Raw genomic sequence first — 21,229 nt, 5'->3', positions numbered from 1 at the left:
TTTTTGGAATAACTTTCAAACAGCTCTACCGATCGATTCCAAAAACTAATCAGCTCTTAACATCATAAAACCACGTCGATTGCCACCAAGCTGGTCAAAATCGGTTGATTCGTTCGAGAGATATCGTGAACGAAAGAAAACCGAAAAAAGTGTTTTTTCAGAGTTACTCCGAAATTTCTAGTTTGACCAATTGAAACTTAGAAATTATTTATAAGGCTTAAAAAACTACGTAGAATGCCGCCAACCGCGTAAAAATCGGTTCATTCATTCAAAAGTTATTGCGGTATGAACATTCAAAAAATAGTGTTCCATGAAACTTCTATCAGACTTTTGAGCTCAAAGAGCTCAAAAGCATAGAAAAGGTATCTTTTTGAGCTCGGAGAGCTTAAAACAACACACAGATTGTACTTTTGAGCTCGAAGAGCTCAAAAAAGCGGCCAGGTATTAACGGAATTAGCGGGAAGTTGCAGGGATGGCCTTTAGGGTCAACCGTTTTCCTAATTTTTTTGAATAATTTTCATTTTTTCGAATTTCTGCATTAAAAAATAGTTAAAATTATTAAAAAAAAATTATTTTTCTGGCATTTAAAAATTTTACCAGCAACAAAACATCGATATAAAAAAAATTTTTTTTTGTGCAAAAATTTAGCTGAAAAGTTAAAAAAAATATGAGCTCTACGGGGACTTGAACTGTACTTCGAGACAGAGCGCGTGCGTCATTCTCGTCAAACCGTCGTAGAAAAATGGGGAACATAATAATAATGTGAGACAAACAATAATAATAGTAAGCGGCCGCTCAGATACTCAAAGTAATTTGTTTTTTCATCATTTTTGTTATTTTTTCTTTTCTTTTTAAGACTAAATTAACTTTTGAATAATCGATTCGACAACATAGGTATCAATCGATTCCACAATACAGGGATCAATCAATTCCAAATTTTATGAATCGACCCAATAACTTATTGTCTCAAGACCAATTTTTAAAAAGTTAACTAATTTTTTTTTTTTTACAATTTAATAAACTTTCAAAAAATCGATTCCACAATAGTGATATCAATCGATTCCAAATTTTATAAATCGTCCAGAAAACCTAACGATAAAGGATCAAGTTTTGAAAAGTTAACTAACTTTATTTTTTTTTTTATAAACAAAGAAGTTAATGAACTTTTCATAATTCGGTCATTTGACGATGACTTATTTGGTCAATTCATGAAATTTGAAATCAGTTGATACCAATATTGAGGAATTGATTTTTTAAAAGTTAATTTAGTCTTCAGAAAAAAATGAAAAAATTACACAAAACATGAAAAAACAAATTACTTCGAGTATGTGAGCGGCCGCTTACTATTATTATTATTTGCCTCACATTATTATTATGTTTCTTATTTTTCTACGACAATGGTTTGACGGAAATGGCGCACGCGAACTGTCTCGGAGTTCAGTTCAAGTCCCCGTTGAGCTCATAATTTTTTTAACTTTTAAACTAAGTTTTTACAAATAAAAAAAATTTTTTTACACCGATATTTTGTTGCCAGTAAAATTTTTAAATGCTAAAAAAATAATTTTTTTATAATTTCAACTATTTTTTAATGCAGAAATTCGGAAAACTGAAAATCATTCAAAAAAATTCAGATGATATTTTTTGAGCTTAGTTGATTTTCTTGCTCATAGAAGACACCAATAGCTATAAGAAAAAAAAAAAAAAAAAAAGAAAATCAAATCAAATCAAATGATTTTTCGAGGAGTTACAGGTATTTGTTTATAAGCGCTTGAAAGGAACCACGTTTTTTTTCATTAAAAAATTATTATTTCGTAAACTATTGGTCGTAGAGACATCGGTTTTGGCTCATTTTGTTTCTTATTTAGTTCTCTAAATTTCATACGCAGCATGTCTCGATTACTTTTGCGTAGTTTTTAAGATATTTTAATTTAAAACTCAACGCTAAAATAGATTTTCTTATTAAAATAATAGGAAAAATAACAAAAAAAAACTTTTTTTAACTCTCAATTTTTCCTTGCAAATGTAAGACTTACTCACAAAAGTTAAACAAAAAAAGTCCATCTGGTAACCAAACCTTGGTAGATAAACTGATAAACCATAATCTGCTGGCCAAAAATTTTTGTGTTAATTTTCTTAAGAAATATGTTTTTGTTAATTAACAAATTTTTTCGAAGCCAGAAGCAATTAATTTTTTTATTGGCCTATCCTTTGAAAGCTTTACAAAGATTCATGTTGGAAAAAAATAAATAAGAATTTTCCGTTTTTTTAGTAACAATTAGAGATGCTGAAGAAAATATGAAACATAAATAAAACATTTAATAATTTTTTTTTTTCAAATAGCCCGATGGATTTATTTTTACATTGATAACAGCAACACAGAAATGAATTTTTTGAAATTTTACCCACAATTATTTGAAAAATTCTTTTATAAAGTATATTACAAACAAATATGATGTTTATGAAAAATGTTTGAAAATTTTTTCTTAGAAAATAATTAAAAATGAAGATAATGATTTTTAAGATAAAAATCATTTCTTAAACAAATTTTTTCATTAATTCAAATCGCCTTTGTTAGTTAACAATTTTTTTGCTAGTTGATATCAATAGTAAAAAAACCATTTTTTTTTTTCAAATCATTATATCTGTCGTACTTTTTAATTAAAAAAAAAAAAATTACTTTTAAAATTTTTTATTTGTTTTGTATATAAAAAATAGAATAAAATTTGTTTTGTTTAAGCTAGTTGTAGCGTGATAGGCATTTCAACAGAAAATTATGAAATTTTTTTTATTGAAAGATAAATATATTAATAATTCACTACCAAAATTTCAGATCAATTGACCGCACCGTTTTTGAGTAATTAATTTTTGAAATTGCATCTTTTACACGTAGCGGTATAGAGAGATGATAAAGTTAGTATGAAATCTTTGGCCCACTCGAGTGGTATGGAAGATTTCATACTAACTTTACCATCTCTCTATACCTCTACGTGTAAAAGATACAATTTCGAAAATTAATTACTCAAAAACGGTGCGGTCAATTGATCTGAAATTTTGGTAGTGAATTATTAATATATTTATCTTTCAATAAAAAAAATTTCATAATTTTCTATTGAAATGCCTATCACGCTACAACTACCTTAAAAAACGATTAATATTTGTTTTTATATATTCATATAGCATAAAAAAAATTTTTTACGAGAAAATTTATTTATTTACAACAAATTGTCTATTTACTAAAGAAAAAAAAAATTTTAATGCAATTTTTTTTTAAGAATGAGAAAGCACAATAGAAATAATGATTTAAAAAAATATTGTTTTTCAAAATTGATATTAACTAGCAAAAAAAAATTGTTAATTAACAAGTGCGCTTTTAAGCAATTAAAGTTGCAATCGACTGATATTCTAGTGTTATAATTTATACTTTCTTTCTGTACACAATATACATATGGGCTACTTACTATGGGCTACCTAAAATCATTTCTAAATTAGTGTAGATAAAGTAGTGTACGCTGTATAATGGTTAACGCAAAGAGACGAATTTTTGTCAAATGGTGGGAGGAGTATCTTGGCTATGCTCGGAGAGTGAATCGCTCCTTTGACGAGTAAGTTCTTAAAGAGTCTTCTGACAACGCTCTTCAATCAGTAACTCGGAGTAGGAGAAATATACTAAAGAGCAAGTCTGTTTCGCTCCGACTCGGAGTTAGATCTATGTGTACTACTACTATAGAGTATTTGGAAATCTATACTCTCGTGCACGATACTTTATTGACGAGTAACTCTCAATAAGAGCGGTCAGTTTTCGAAAATGAGCGGCTCTTAAGGAGTACTCCCTATCCCTGATAAATATATATATATATATATATATATATATATATATATATATATATATATATTTAGTGTGCGTCGTCATTGTGTACTTTAAATTTTTTTAAAAGTCCTAGTACATAGATTTTAGGAATTTCATAAAAAGTGAAATATTTTGTCACCACGCACACCAAGTACGTTCCAAAATTGATTCTTCTAATTTTTAAATTTACAGCAAAATTTTTTTTAATTTCCGAAAATCATATACAACCATATCGGTTACTTGGATTTTTTAATTTTTTATTTTATATCTTTTTGAAAAGAAATAAAATTTTGTTTCTCAATAGTCTTATGAACGTGGACTTGGCGCGATTTTTTTACAGTGAAACTGTTTTTGCTCGGATTTCAGTATTTTTTGTAATTATAATAAAAATTGACAATTTTAATTTAATACATTTCCGGTGGCAAACTATCCCCTTTAAGCTATATTTCATGTAAAAGTTATTCTTGCGCTGCCTGGTGTGTGTTATTGCAAGCTGTTAAATGTCTTTTTTCCTGTAGTTTCCCATCTATTATAAGATGAGCATGCATCATATTATTTAGTCTCTGGCCATCCGCTTTTTACAAAAAAAAACAAAATTAAAATCTAAAAATCTGGGTCGCTATAGTTTGTGCTGATTATTTTTAATAATTTTAAATAAAAATTATAAAGATAATTGATAATAATCAAGTAGTACGTGTAATAAAAAGCATGAACTACTATTATAAAATATCATATAAAAAAAAAATCAAAATAAATTTGAAAAAAAATTTTTAACCTCAAAAAACCGCTCTGCTTACGGTATATACATACTCGGTAGTCTGGCTTGAGTACGGAACTTGACACCAGACTCTATCGAGTCTGTCGATTAGGGTGATTAAAAAAAAATTTATTTTTTTTTTTAACCCTTACCCTCTCAAATGCTTCTATTTTATATAAAAAAAATCCTCACCAAGCGTAAGTTCTATAGCTTAACTCTAAGGGGTCGCTATTTTTATTTTAGTTTCCCATTTAATTAACATGGGAAAAATCCTTTTTTGTTTTAAATTGAATTTACACATAATTTACCCAATTTTTTACAAAAACCATTTTATATTTTTAAAGTAGCGTCTTTGAGCTTTACAAAACTCTAAGACAAAGTATGATTATCTCTACAACAAGACTAGTTACAGCCATTTAAAAATGACTAAATTTCGAAATTTAAAGAAATAGTTGGCAATTGGGTCATTCCATGTCATATCGACAAATAGTTGAAAACGATCCCTTTCGATTTGGACAAATTTTGGTCAGAAGTTTTCGTTTATCATAAAACGAAGTTCTGCCAAAGGTAAAACAATGAAAAATTTTTTTCAAAAGATATGCAAATTCAAAATTTCGCAATTTTTTCAGTTTTTCAATTTTGTTTTTATAATATCTCGAACGCTATTGTAGATACAGGAATGGCCTTTTGTTTGTTCGGAAGGGGACAATTAGGGTTATTGAAAAAAAAATTAGGAAAAAAATTTTCAATAATGCCAAATTTTGAATTTCTGAAAATCGTTAAAAATGACGATCAAAATAAAAATCTTAGCTCAATTGTTTTTGAATAATACATTGTACTCATCTTGAAAGATTCTAAAATTTTTAGAAAGGTATTTTTTTTTTTCAAAAATATCAATTTTTGAATTTCAAAAAATAATTTTTTTCGTTTTTTCTAACTTTCAAATAAGGTTGAGTTATGCAGATACATAAAATTGTAATTTTGAAGATTAAAAATTGAATTCATCACGTGGAAATATTGAATAATAAATTAATTTCAACTTTTTTTTATTTTTTGGACATAATCTCAAAGTCATCCTTAACGCATGGAAAATAAAAAAAAAAGTTTGAATTAATTTATTATTCAATATTTCCACGTGATGCATTCAATTTTTAATTCTCAAAATTACAATTTTATGTGTCTGCATAACTCTACATTATTTGAAAGTTGGAAAAAACGAAAAAAATTATTTTTTGAAATTCAAAAATTGATATTTTGAAAAAAAAAAAAACACCCTTCTAAAAATTTCAGAATCTTTCAAGATGAGTACAATGTATTATTCAAAAAACATTGAGCTGAAATTTTAACTTTGATCGTCATTTTTAACGATTTTCAGAAATTAAAAATTTGGCATTTTTGAAAATTTTTTTCCTAATTTTTTTTTCAATAACCCTAAATGTCCCCTTTCGAACAAACAAAAGGCCATTCCTGGATCTACAATAGCGTTCGAGATATTACAAAAACAAAATTGAAAAACTGAAAAAATTGCAAAATTTTGAATTTGCATATCTTTTGTAAAAAATTTTTTCATTGTTTTTCCTTTGACAGAACTTCGTTTTATGATAAACGAAAACTTCTGACCAAAATTTGTCCAAATCGAAAGGGATCGTTTTCAACTATTTGTCGATTTGACATGGAATGACCCAATTGCCAACTATTTCTTTAAATTTCGAAATTTAGTCATTTTTAAATAGCTGTAACTAGTCTTTTTGTAGAGATAATCATACTTTCTCTTAGAGTTTTGCAAAGCTCAAAGACTCTACTTTAAAAATATAAAATGGTTTTTTGAAAGAAATTGCGTAAATTATGTGTAAATTCAATTTAAAACAAAAAAGAATTTTTCCCATGTTAATTAAATGGGAAACTAAAATAAAAATAGCGATCCCTTAGAGTTGAGCTATAGGGCTCATGTTTGGTGAGGATTTTTTTTATATAAAATAGAAACATTTGAGAGGGTAAGAGTTAAAAAAAAAATTAAAAATTTTTTTTGAATCACCCTAATATATATACAAACAAAAGAATTGAAATTATTAAAAAGAATTCGAATTTCATCATTTTTAATCCTTTTCAATCCATATTTTTAAACAGGGTTGGCTCAATCATATAACATTTTAAATCGAGAAAACGAAATTCAAGAAAATTAAAATTTTTTCTTAACCCTGAATAAAAAAAACTATTGAGATTGACTAGAAAACCAATACTTTTTTCTTTGTCTCAATATTTTTTTTTAATCAGGGAAGAAAATGTTGGTTTCCATTTCCAAATACAGACAATTTTCTTAAGTCAAAGTATCCATTTTTTTGTGTAGACTCCACTGCATATAGTAAAAAAATTTTAAATGGTAAGAATAACTTTATGTAGAAAAATGAACTCGGGCTCAGCATAAATTAACTAATTATTTTTGTATCAATTTGAATATATTGATAGATTTAATTAAATTTTTGAATAACTATTTGTTTAAATCTTTCAACATTATTATAAAAAAAATGTTAATAAAATTATAACATTAAAATTTCAATCAGTTGCTTGAACCTTACTTATTTAGTATTAGTACTTCGATCGATTTTTTTAAATCTATTTTAAGTTATTTCCTTCATTTTAGCAGTTTTAATCGTTATTTAGGTGTAATTGAGCTTATCACATCCAAATAACCATTTGATTTACACAAAAATTACGTTGTAATTATAAGATGAGTAAGCAGCTATTTACCAAACATAAAAATGTGCGCTAAAATACTACTTCTAATCCCGCATAAAGAATAAAAATAATTAAATAGTATTAAAAATTTCTAATGCTATCGAATATTTTAATCCTAAAATAATATCTGAATTTCTATTCCCTCGTCAAGATTTAAAATGATTTAACAGTAAGTACTAGAAATTCTTAATGCTATTGAATACTTTTCAATATCTTCAGGATAAAAAAGTATTGAGAAATATTAAATATTTTCAATATTATCAAATCATTTTATCCAATCAGGACAGTTATCTTGATGATATATAATTTTTTCATAGAGTAATCTTGTTCTTCGATTCAAATATCTCTATTTTATTTATGTCAAAGTAGATGCTGTGTTCTATTATTTGAAATAACCATACTCTATGTAGAAAATTTTTGTTTGGTATGCTTAATAACTACCATAAAGTACATACTTCATGCAATTGCATTATACACGATCTATTTTTTTAGAGGAACAAATTTATTCACTATGTTTGAATAATTTATCTCATAATGCTCTCAATTAAGGTTAAGAAATATGACAATACAATTAACAATTACCTGGTAAGAACTTGAAAATCTTTCAAAATATAACTTTAATTATATTGCAGCAAACATGATTTACAAAAATAAAAATAATTGTTAAAATTCAAATAAAAACACATAATGAAACTGAAAAAAATTCATTGAAAATTTTCGTAAATCACTCATATAAATACACTTAACAGACAATTACTGTTTCGTAGCTCTCCTAAATAATCTTCATAACGTTATTGTAATAGATCTAATACCAATTAACATCTAACAACAATCAAAATAAATTATTGCAACAAATTATTATAGTTAATATACATTTAACCATGCATATAAAATTAAGACTACGTTTAACGTTTAACTATGGATCGTAATCCTATTCCTTAATTTAGATGAAAAATATGTAAATATATGTTGTCCGCAAACTATTCGTAACGTGATTGGTCGATTTTATATAAATATACATAATATATAGTGTATACTATACTATAGTGTACTTAAATAAACTATTCGTATCAGCTCCCTTAAGTTGGCGGGGGAAAGTCAACTTTTTGCAAATTTTTTTTGCTAATTCGAGTGTTCGTCGTTTGTTCTTTAATGTTCGATTAAATTTAGCGTTTGTTCGATAGTTGTTTTTTTTAAAATAATTATTTAAAATCCCATCTGAACCTGGCTCTTAATATTCAACTATTTGTACTTTTTTTTTTTTTTTTTTTATCTATTTTGATGAATTCTTGTTTGTTCGATTAAAAAAAACGTTTGTTCGATCGTATTTTTTTTTATAATCAATTTTTTAATATCATTACACCCACGCTCCTGTGCACATGTTCAAATAAATATTGCTGCGCATGCGCGAACATTGGATAAATTTACTCGGATTGTTGAATATGTAATGCAACATAATAATAATAATAATAATACAAGCAACAGCCATTAAAGATCCTCAGATCTTGAAACCCTCTAGCGCAGCTCAAAAAAATTTGATTCTAAGTATTTCTTAATTATGATTTATTTGTGTTAATATTAAGAAAAATAAATAGAGTCACAGACTTCACATGATGGGGGTAGTACGAAGTCCCTGGCAAAATTAATAAATAATTCTCTGTAAATATAAACATAATTTTTTTTTTTTTTAATTCTTTTAATAAAAATTATTACCAAATTATTCATGAATTAAATTGATTAAAACTATTAGACAATTAGTTTGATATATAAATATAAAAGCGTCATAAACATGAGTAATCAATTATATTTTTCTGAGACATTTTTTCCATGCTGCAATTGACGGAAGTTCAGACATCACTCAACCAATAGGAATACGCTTTCCTTTTCTCTAATGATTAATATATCTATCCCACATAACAGCAATAAAAATTCAAATTATTAGAACAATTTTACAAATATTTTTATAAACAGCAAATAAGTCTAAAGTTCTTACCCGATCATCACAAACTTATTAAGGTCATTTTTTACTCCATTATTAACTGATGAAAGTTTACATCCAAATATAGCTATTTCCCAATCATCAAAATTATTTGTCTTTTGTCGTATTATTACTTTTTCATTATCAGTTTGTAACATTAGTTTTAATCCGCGCTCTTCGATGGAATATTTACGATCAAGTTTTGACCACTGTTCAATTAATTGTGCTATTAAATAAAATGATCATTATTACTATTATTATTATAAAAATTATTATTTTATTAATAATAAATATTATAATTATTATTGTTATTATTATTATTATTATTATTATGGGGAAACAATATGATCAGGCCTGATCAAACATAAGTTTTTAGACCCGATTAAATATGAAAACTGACGGCATGAACAGGCTTAATTATGCCTATTCATATCCAATAATTTTGGGCAAAATAAATTCAGAAAAAGTTGATGACATCAGACATTCAGAAATTTCTCTGACATGCATGATTATGCATAAACAGATACGAACATGAACATTAGTTCGACCGAAAAGTGTTTCTGTCAAATCCTATAACAAAAGAAAGTAATAAATAGAATATTTATGAATCTAAATAAAAAAATAAAATTTTTGATTAATTGTTATAATTTATTAATTAAATTATTACAAGAATGAATTTTTTTCACAATTGAAAATTTGTTGAAGTTATCGTAAAACTGTATTTGATCAATAAAATGTTTATTTTTTATAAGTACTGAAAGTAGTTAATTAAATAATTAAAAATCGACTAGTTAGTCTTTGCACATTATTAATTTCTTAAACCTATGCCGAATTTGGATTTAGTATGTATAGCACCCCGTGGGGAGTAACATCAATAGATGAATTTATTCCTTTGGGTGGTGCCAAACTGTCATTAAAATATTGCCATGACCCAGATAAGTTTTGGCAATAGGCTATGTAATGCTTATCTTGATACCCTATCACTCCGGATAAACTGAAAACATGTAAAAAGATTAATGTAAATAAATTTATGGTAATTACACAAATAAATTAATAAAAGTATCCATACCGATAGTTCAGTTGTTTCTGTTCACCTAGTAAATTTTTTTCTAGTAGATTTTTATGTTTTGGAAAATTTTTTAATTTATATCTTTTTGATTGATGAGTACCTGCGATAGGTACATCCAACTCAATATAAACGTATGCATTTAGCGTTCTTGTACAGATTTAATTATTTTGCTTACATTTATGACAGTATAACCCTTTACTAATACCTTCAAAGATGATCGACTTCTCAAGGGATTTAAGAATAGGATCAACCAGTTTGTTATAATTTACCGCCAGATTTTGAGCATTTCTTTTATAGCCTTCACAACTAGGAGACAAACATAAATAAACTTCAAAGACACTTGGCTCGTCGTGAAACAGTTTTTGCCATAAAGGATTTACGTTATCAAAACAATTTATGATATGTGTTTCATTTACATCACTATCTTTATAGAGAGGGTATAAAATTTCAAATCTCTTTGAATAAATAGTTGTACAAGTTTCTTGCATTAAACCAGTAGACAAAAAGTCAGCAACGAATAAAAATGTCTTGTTTTGAGAGATTTTTAAAAAATTGAAAAATTTTGGATTTTCCAAAGCAGCACTATATATTAGTTGAGCAATACTATCGAACGGGCATGTATTAAATGCGAACCAGCTATCATTACCGATTTTTATTGGACCAGATACATTCCCGTTCAATAAAAGATTTCTTATTATTTTAGTATTTTTTCGTATAATTATATTGTTGCCTTTTTTTCCTGATTCAATTTTTTTAACAATTCCATCATTTATAAGTTTTATATCAGGACAAGGTTTGAAGTATTTACCCTCGTGTTTGTTTTTTTTTTCTTGATTAATGATAACAGGATCTAATTTTTCTATTTTTATTTCCACTAACGGTGAACTTGACAAATGATAACTATGGTCTTTAGCAATAGAATCATTTAAATTTGATGTTATGATACTACTTTCTTTGGTGTCTGACATATCTAAATTATTTTCATTTGTTTCAGAGATACTCTGATAATTCAAATCTTCATCATTTAAATTTTCATCATTTAAGTTTTCATCATTTAAGTTTTCATCCTTTAAATTTTCATTATTTTTATTAATCTTAGAAGAGTTATCAGAATTAACCCAATTGAATTTTTGATGTTTTGGGTCTTTTCCAAATCCCATCCAGTTTTCGTAGCAAGACTCATTTTGAAATTTTTCGTCAATATTTTCACTTCCCACGTCATCGTCATCTAAATTAGTTTGAATGTTAGCCATTTCATCCATAAATTTAGCTAATTTTGCTTGGAATATTTTTATACCACCAATAAGGATCTTAAGATGAGCTTTCATGAAAATATCAACCCGAGATGGAAGAGAAATTTGCTTATGCAACATCATTTTCAAGTCCTTAAAATTTTCTTCAATGTAAGACGAAGAAGCACGTGAAGTTGTATATTTAATACACGCTTTAGTCCAGAGTGGAAACTCTTTTAATTTTTCTTTAAATGGAAGACTTAAATTGGGTAAATAAAAACAATTTAATTTCGTTCCCTTTTGAATAACTGTTAAAGAGTAATTTTCCACTAAACATAACCAACTTGAAATTTTTTCTATTTCTACAGATGATTCATTTAAATTATCACTCAATTCATTTTGTTTTTCATGATCCAAGTCAGAATCAATACGATTAACTCTTTCTTCCATTTCATTAATGAAATTTTCAATATTTTTAGTGGCAATCAATGATTCCAAAACTTGTCTAGCTTTTAGCGGGGTTAAAAACTCATTATCATATTTATAATTAATAACGGTATTCTCATATTCAACATTAAAAACTATAAAAATTAGAATCACTAGGAGTTCCATTCCTTTAAAGTCTTGTGAGTCCATCAATAATCCAAAGCAGTATAAATAAAATGATTTCACATTTTTGTGCATTACGGAATTCCAGCACTTCCACTTACTAACTGAGTGCATGAAATGTGCGGTGTCTAATCGTATATAGGTTTGGATAGAGCTTGTAGTTGTATTCTTTTGCGAATTTGTAAAACATAACTGCATGTACTGGGCTAATGAAAATTTGTTGAATGATAAACAAACTGCATTTAGGAGAGCTCGTGATCCATCACATACCACCTCTTTTGATAGACAAATCTTCAATCGTAACCATCTAGATAACCAGAGACTAATAATATCCGAATCATGGATCTCAGATAGCATTTGATAAATAGGCTGCGTTGTATTATTGAAATTAATTACAATTTGATACAAAAATATGTAACTTGTTTTATTGTTCTTGCTGTCTATAAATTTTCGTACAACTCCGCCTGTTGCATCAATACTTACAGAGGAATTTTCTTTATTAATACGCCGATATTCTTTATAACAATGAAGCTGGGTTGGTGATAAATAAAAAACAAAGAATGGCGAATCTCCTACTTGAATAATACAATCTCTGTAAATCACTTCTTCTTCCATATTCTGAATTGCTTTAATTAAATCTCTTCTATCTTCAGACTTGACATTATATTCCTTATTTATTGATTCTTTCTTGAGCTGGTACAGGACATTAGAAGAAAAAAGTAGTGGGCATTGTGTGTCACCAGGTTGAAGCAGATGACTTGCTTCTTGAATTCTTGTGCCTTGAACACCTTTTTCTATGATATTATTTCTTAATAAATTTCTTTGTTCCCCCTGCAATGGTCTATAAACATCATCGTGTGGCGTAAAACGTGAATCGCGACATTGCAAATGTATAGTTACGGGGCCTTCTTCCCCTGGATCTTTATCAATGAATCCAAAAATCGGATTTTTACATTTTTTATCTTTGCATTTACCTTGCATTGTTGCATAGTACTCGCCGTTTTGATGAACTTCGCCCTTTTTAAAAATAAATGCACACTTTAACCTAAATTGTTTCCAAAATTCGCAAGATATTATATGAGTCCAGGTTTTTGGTCGTAATTTTACATCAACACAACTGTTTTCTTTTAGTACTTGGATCATTATATGCTGCCATAATTCTCTAGTAATGATAACATCAAATGTTTCTAGGTCCGGCGGTTCGTGTTTATAATGTACAGGCAAATAATCTTTGTCATTTTTGGCATCCTCTTTGTCAATATCATCATCACTCTCATCACTAGCAATATCATTAAAATTATCATTTTTATTCAAATTTTTCGACATAAAGTAACCACATTCCTCTCGGGCTCGAGTTAACAGGTTTCTCCTATCTTCTCTGACGTTCGTGCGGATTGAATGTATAGACCAACCATATTTTTTTACGTCTGGTTCTGCGGCTATTTTTTTCCACACTTCGTTTTTCTATTCAGGTAGAGACTCAGTTACAAAAAAACTGATGTATTTTTTTAATACCTTAACGGCCTCATCTATTGGCATTGCACATTCTCGAGGCATATTGAATAGTAAGAATACCTAAAAAAATAAAATTGAATTAATACTTTCCTTAAAAACTATGGCTTTAGTAAATAAAAAATTTAAATATTAAAAGATCAATAATTACAATATTAAAATTGTAAAAGCTCAACAATTGTAAAAACTATCAATAAATATTGCCAATCACTGTTACGAACTATACAAGTACTTTTTATGAAACGATTGGTTTTTGTTTTCGTTATACATAGACAACAGCAGATATCACATCCGTCGAATATTAATGAATTATTTTGTAACAGTAAAAATATTGTAGTTCAAGTATTTTAAGAATTAAATAATCAACTTTTTTAATGTTTATTAATTTTTTGATTGTTTTATAAAATAAAAAATATTTCCACAATAATCGACATTACCTACTGATGATCAGTTAATTTATTTGCATTAAGTCGACAAAAGAGATAAAGCAGATTTAAGAAAATTTGAATTAATTGACCTGTGCAAATTTAGCACCTCATCCAAGGATTCGCGAAGTAAAAATGACCTTAATCGATAGGTCTACGTTAGGTCCGGATAGGTCCACCAAAATTTTCGTTAGGTCAATTAATTGAAATGTATTGAGAAAAGAACTGTCATACGAACATTTAAATTCTCAAATATCTACATTTACTACAAATATCGCTGTCATAAATAATTTTTTTTTAATTTATTAAATCATTTTTAACAAACTAAATAATTTGATTAGAATTTGTACGTAAGACAATTTTTATTTTATATGAATAAATATCAGCTGATTTACAGTAGTAATTTACTCTGAATCTATTACTGTTGGGACTGATAATTGTTTCTGTGGTGGGGAGCATGACTTATTGCTGTAGTCTTCATTATTCAGTTTGTGTATATTAGGGTGTGTCAAAAAAATGGACAATTTTTTTGTTTTTAAAAGGTCTTGAAATTTTGTCAAAAAGTGCCAAAATAATGATCCTGTCAAAATTTGAGCCCTTAATATTGATATTTAGAGGTCGCGAATCGAATTTTTTCATTTTCTATCCAAATAACAAGGGAAAAAATATTTTTAAACTTTGGAATTTCATATCTTGTCGTACAAATAATTTACTGGTTAACACGATTCATATTTCTGTAGAAAATTGAACACTCTACAAAAACGATCTCCTATAATTTTTCAATAAATCTACACTTTTAAAAGTTATTCGAAATTAAAGTTGGATATTTCTTATATTATCAGGTTTTCTTTCATTTTCGGAAAAATTATTATTATTGAGGTAAAAAGTTCTCATCTATTTCATAAAAACATTTTTAATAAATTTAAAAAATTTACCTGTGAGAGGATGAAAGCCGGCAGTGATATTTGCTCGACCATCAGCCGCTTAAAGCTGGGAATAGTCAAAACGCACTCAAGATAACTTGACGTGTTCTCCATACTTGTATGCCAATGATTGAATGCCAGACAAACAGATTGTACATACAAATCTCGCTCCAGCATTTTGTGGTACCCAACGAATCCTCGGACTTGTCACTTGCTGTGTTCGATTAATCTACCAATTTACGATGCCGCAGGGGATTTCGTACTAAAGACAACCATATATAACTAACTTTAAATGTTGTGACTTCCGAATTCCTGAAAAATAATTATTTATTCATTAATTTTCTACATAATTTTTAAGAATATTTATCCAAAAAGTTTAAGATCCTAGTGAGCTTTTTATTGATTTCACAATTAAAAAGTTGAAAAATATGAAAATTTGAAGAATTTTGAATAATTCTATATAGACCTGACTTTTTTAATCCGACACATTATCATCAATAATCATCACCAAAAGTGATTAGGTAAATTAGTTCTTTTCTGGAATATAAAATAAGAAATTAATAAAAATATTTACCGCTTACCGTCTCGGAATAATGTAAGTTTGGCTTCCGTGGGTTTAAGTACAGTCAGCAGTATGCACGACAAGTGTCTCAATAACGAAAGTTGTGGCAAAGTACCACGTAGTCTTATTTCACTCCAGCCTACACGGGTTTTACAAAAATCGATACATTAAAAATATTTAAGCATATCGTCAAATGAATTCCAGATAACACCATCAGAAGCACTGTGAGACATCAGCATTTCTCGAATCTGGGGTGTCTACACGGGACTGTCGTCGGACCAGTCGCTTTTTCAACTGTAGTGACCTCAAGGATTCCTCAAGCGCAGCAGCCTAATTTTTTGTACATCGAGGACCGAGTAGGCGTGATGCGGTCTCAACCTTCGTCCTTGATACTTTTCTTCATCAATTTTCATGTTTCGACCGCCGCAGCTAGCCCCAATCAGGAACATTGTCTGTCCGGATGACAATAACTGGGTCCAAATCAGATCCTTGTCCAGTTCGTCTTCACTGGGCAGTGCAGAAGGTTGTGAAGGTATACTTTCACGTGGTGCTTCAGTGAGCGTCGTTAACTTCCAACCAAACGGAGCACCCAGGTGTATCGAAGTCTTTTCACCTGCATCTGCTATCCGTGTAAATCGTGCAGTTGATAACCCAGTTAGGAACGCCGAGGTTACACAATCGTACACATTAATACAGTTCTCGTCTGTAAGCTCTTTAGCTTTCCAATCTTCACATCATAAAATCGTTCTTTCTTTCTCGTTCTCCTGATGCATGGTTTTTTTAGCTGGATCACTTCGCTCCTCTTAATTGCCCTCGATTGCTCGTCCAGAAACCAACGCCTCGTAACGACTGTGAATTTTTGCAACTGTTTTTTCTATCAATGAAACTCACAGTTGTTTTCTTTTCGTCTGAAAAAATTATAATTTCATAGAATTGTTAGACTACTTATTAAGAAATCAGCTACTATAAAATTGATTTTATTATTATATTAATTAATATATTAAATAAAAATAATTAAAAAAAAAAAACATATATTACATAAAAAAAAATTTTCAAAAAACAGACTAACTAACATTGGTTTATCGTTGATTAGCACTATTACGTTGATTTTGATAAACATGAAACCTGATATTCCAAAGATAACACTCTAAGAGACTTTCTCAGTTGTACAATTAATTAATGTTGCTAATTTAGTAGCATTTAAGATACTCTCCATAAGAATAAAGATATAAATAAAACCGTTTAAATAACATAATGTATAGAGTCGTAGCTTTTTTTAATAAAATAAAAATTGATCTATTAATTATAAAATTTAAAAAACAAAAATCATTTCAAACTAAAAATGATCTGATGAAACTTACATAAATATTATGTCACGAGTATTATAATGAATTTTCTCAAAAATATCGAACTATTTATCCAGACGCATCAATGTATGTTCAATTTTTGCTTCCATCAAAATCTCACGTTTTTGCTAACGAATGGATGTTTGATAAGTTGATTACAACATAAATCTTTACTCAGGAATTTTAATCTGAAAATTATAAAACGAAATAAGTTAAATAAAAATAAATTCCTAAATTACTAACAGTAATTGATTATTTCGACAATTATGTAATGATAATCACATTAAGTTATTAAATAAAAACTGTACTTTTATTCAATCTAATTTAACACATTTTATCTAACATATATACATCAGAAAGATATATAATAAATAATGAAATTTATATGACTTCACAGTGGTTATCACGAAAACATTCAGTAAATTAGAACCCGAATTTTTTTACGTAGTTGTGGTAAGTTTTTTGATAATATATCGAAGTAGCCAATCAACAAAAATAAAAAAAAAGGAGTAAAATTTAATTATTTTTTTATGATATTTTCATTCGATAGAAAATTTTCGATTATAAATTTAAAGACGCGACTTTTAAAAATTCACTGCTTGATTTATCAGTTACTGTGCAAATAGAAGTGAGACTGGAAAGAGCGCATAAATTATTACTTAGGTACTCACATAGTCGAAGATTATAACTGTATTTGATTGTTTCTCCCAAAAAAAGCGAAATGAAATACTAATTGAAATTCGGCTGGTAAATTACTTTTGGAATAAAATTTTTGAGTACAGAACATAGATGTACAACGAATGTGGCTCTGAAAGTATTTATTTCAATGTAAATATCCAAGTTCATTGAAAAATGTTTCGTCCAAATTTTATGGCGGCTTTATTTTACCTGCAATTCAAATTTTAAACAAAATATTCTTTGGTTGTTTGATAAAAAGTATACATCTATTGGAATTTGTAGTTCCATTATTTGAAAAATTATATTTCTCCTTTGGTTGCATAAATAAAGTTAATGACGATGGTGAAAAAAACAGAAAACTTGTCAAAAAAGTATAAATAACACAAGCTCTACCGTAAAAAATTATTAGTTGCCAATTACAAATTATAATTGTTTTAATCTCGACCAATTAAGAAATGAAAAAAAAAAATCTTGAGGTAGTACCACAAGTGTCAAATATCAAATACAAAGTCTCTTTGGATTTATGTATTAGATTTACCCATTTTTCGTCGTATTGGAGAAAAAGAGACAGATCTAATTTTTTATAGTTTTTTTTATTAATTATTACTATCAAATGCCCTGAATCTGTACTTTTAACTATGCAAAATATTCAATATATTGTTTCTTTTTATTAATTAAACTTTTATTGAAATTTGTGCGGTACTTTTTATTAAATAAAATAAAATCTGTGAATTCTTATAGAATTAATGATAAAGGCTAAAATTTTTTTTACATCAATATCTTTTTTTTGGTTCTTTGCAGATCTTTAAAAATTTTAATGATTCATTATCTTATTTTATTATAATGTATTAGTACGCTAAGTTTTATTTAATTTTTTATGGTAATTTTATAACCCAGGGCTCAATCTTAATGTCAAACACATATGAGGTCAGTTTGAACTTTCAATTTCAAATGAAAATTTCTTAAATTTTCTTTTCAAGTCTGATAAGCTACGTCAATTTCAAATTGTTTTAACATTAAAATATTGTTTTATATAAGGTAAAAGCTCCAATATATGATCATGTACCAGTATATGATCACTCCATGTATTTGTATACCTATATTTGTGAATATAGATATACAAATACATGGAGTGATCATATACTGGTACGTGATCATCTATTGGGGCTTTTACCTTAATGTATATGATAAGCATAAAATTAAATCTATAAAATTTCGTCTTTTTACATTAAGATTAAAAATGACTTACGATTATGTTTTTTAAGCTGTATTTTGAAGTTCCCACAACGATTCTGTACTCGTAGCTAACTCCCAAGCATTCTTAAAAAAATAATAATAAAATTAAAAAAAAATTAAACATGAAAAAATATTTTATGTAAAAAAAAGAAAACTTACAGGATCACATTCAATATGAAGTGGTTGAAATCGATTATTAGAATCTCTATTATCATTATTACTTGTTGGTTTCATTTGTGGAAAGTTATCAATAACATTTGAATCCCTAAATTCTTGACTATTTTGTATTGTTTTTAATTGTTGTAGTTTTAAAAGTTGATAAATCAATTTTGCTATCATTATTAATGCCGTTCACTTGATAACCATTAATTTGACTAGAAGACATATCCCACGAAACAACAATAGTATCTTGATCAATTTCATCATCGTTATCGTCATAATTTTCTTCATAGTCTTCAGACATACTGTTATTCAACTGTTCTAAAAGTCCGCTGATGAATGAAGCTAGACAAGTCCATTGACGGTCGTTCTTCAGAGCGTTTACTCCAACACCTATAAGGTTTTATAATTATTTATTTTTCTTACATTTTATAGAAAAATTAAAAAAAAAAAAAGGTTCAAAAATTACCTGGTGATTAAATTTTCTATTGGGACAATCTTCAATAAGAGGTGGTCGTTGTCCAACATGTACTGCCCACATGATGCGATACGCAGATCCACCAATATCATCGAATGGTTTTCGACGGGCCAATATCTCCCACAATATCACCCCCCAACTGAATATATCACATTCTTCAATGTAACGCGAGCCATCAAATACTTCTAGTGCCATCCATGCTGCAGAGCCTTTGTTATTTGTCATGTTCAAGTCACAAGCCGTACCAAAGTCGCAGATTTTTAGCGTTCTTCCACCAAGAATTAATAATAAATTTGGTGGTTTAAAATCTCTGAAAATTAATGACTTAAATTAGCTATAAAAAAAAAAAAAAACATCAAATGATACTTGAAGGACTGTAATTTTTTATTTACTGTTAAAGATTTCTCTATTATATTACCCGAGTTTCGCATTTGAATCATTTATTTAAGAAACCCATAAGTCACATTTTTTGCGAAATTGAGTTATTTGTATTTCTTGGTTCTTTGCACATAATCCCATCAAAACCAACAAAAAAATCTCAAAGATCGGCGTTTGAATAAAAAATAATGGAGTGAGAAAAATGTAATTCTATTGAGAAATTCCTCACATCACTGGCTTATGGGGTTTCTTAAATAAATATATAAATATATTTTTTCAAGAATATATAATTTTTTTCTTTCAATCGAAAACTTATAGAAGGAACGTTATTACCAAAAAAAATATACAAAATACTAAGTAACAGTAAAATATACAAGATCAACTATTTTAAATTACTTTTATCTAATGACATCGAAATTATCAATTAAAAACTCCATTACTTTGGTTTATCGCAAACGATTTTGTCAATGATTTTTTGATAGCCTAATAATTTTTAAATATTGTTTCATCCTCAATTGCTTGTCTTAATAATAAAATAAATTATAACTTTAATTATTATAATAAGTTATTGAATAGATTAAAAAAAGTTTCAGTTAAAGAGATTTATAAGTTCTTCTTCAAGGAATTTTTTTTTACATTTGATACTAAATAATTATCACATATCCACTTTCCTATCCTATCTAGATATTCAATAATCTTTATTTAGTGTCATTTAATTCCAATTGAATTACATTAATATGCCTTCTTTTGGTTCAACATATATAAGCAAGATGCTCCAAATTAAGAGGCAACAAACGCAATAACATAAAAATTAGTTGTTTAACCACTTACCCAACGATCAGCTTCTGCGAAATTAGTTTCGCGATCATATTAATTCAAAAAGTTGCTTACATTATTATGGAGAGTAGAGATACCCGAGGATACCTCTACCCTCCATAAACTCCAACTTGCCACGACACAAATTTCCACCATAATGGATATTTTAATTTGGAGTGATTAAAGGCGGAAACGCATGTTGTCGAGATAGAAAATCACTTAGAAGAGCACCGTTATGCTATTATTTTTTTCAAAATAATCATAGATATAAGATGTTAATGAAAAAATTTATTATTATTATTATTATTATTATTATTATTATTATTTATTATTATTATTATGTTGTATTACATATTCAACAATCCGAGTAAATTTGTCCAATGTTCGCGCATGCGCAGCAATATTTATTTGAACATGTGCACAGGAGCGTGGGTGTAATGATATTAAAAAATTGATTATAAAAAAAAATACGATCGAACAAACGTTTT

At 27.7% G+C, this 21,229-nt stretch overlaps 1 protein-coding gene across 2 annotated transcripts in view; it reads right to left on the bottom strand.

Annotated features, from left to right (window-relative positions):
• Positions 1 to 21,022, bottom strand: part of LOC123272700 (GTPase-activating protein and VPS9 domain-containing protein 1) — a 78,890-nt gene extending 57,868 nt beyond the window's left edge. Inside the window, exons 1-8 of one of the 2 annotated variants that reach the window (XM_044739672.1) lie at positions 20,757 to 21,022; positions 19,539 to 19,857; positions 19,070 to 19,462; positions 18,924 to 18,994; positions 17,668 to 17,884; positions 17,012 to 17,184; positions 15,670 to 16,558; positions 15,101 to 15,400 (exon numbers count right to left, since the gene is read on the bottom strand). The gene's annotated coding sequence lies outside the window, so the exon portion shown is untranslated. Of the gene's footprint in view, positions 1 to 7,922; positions 8,286 to 15,100; positions 15,401 to 15,669; positions 16,559 to 17,011; positions 17,185 to 17,667; positions 17,885 to 18,923; positions 18,995 to 19,069; positions 19,463 to 19,538; positions 19,858 to 20,756 lie in introns of those variants that run through there. The other variant, XM_044739673.1, reaches the window with a different exon arrangement.
• Between the last annotated feature and the right edge of the window lie 207 nt (positions 21,023 to 21,229).

The sequence above is a fragment of the Cotesia glomerata genome, linkage group LG10, assembly GCF_020080835.1.
Source record: "Cotesia glomerata isolate CgM1 linkage group LG10, MPM_Cglom_v2.3, whole genome shotgun sequence".
NCBI lineage: Eukaryota > Metazoa > Arthropoda > Insecta > Hymenoptera > Braconidae > Cotesia > Cotesia glomerata.
The sequence above is the reverse complement of the archived record's forward strand: the minus strand, read 5'-3'. Positions and strand labels throughout refer to the sequence as shown.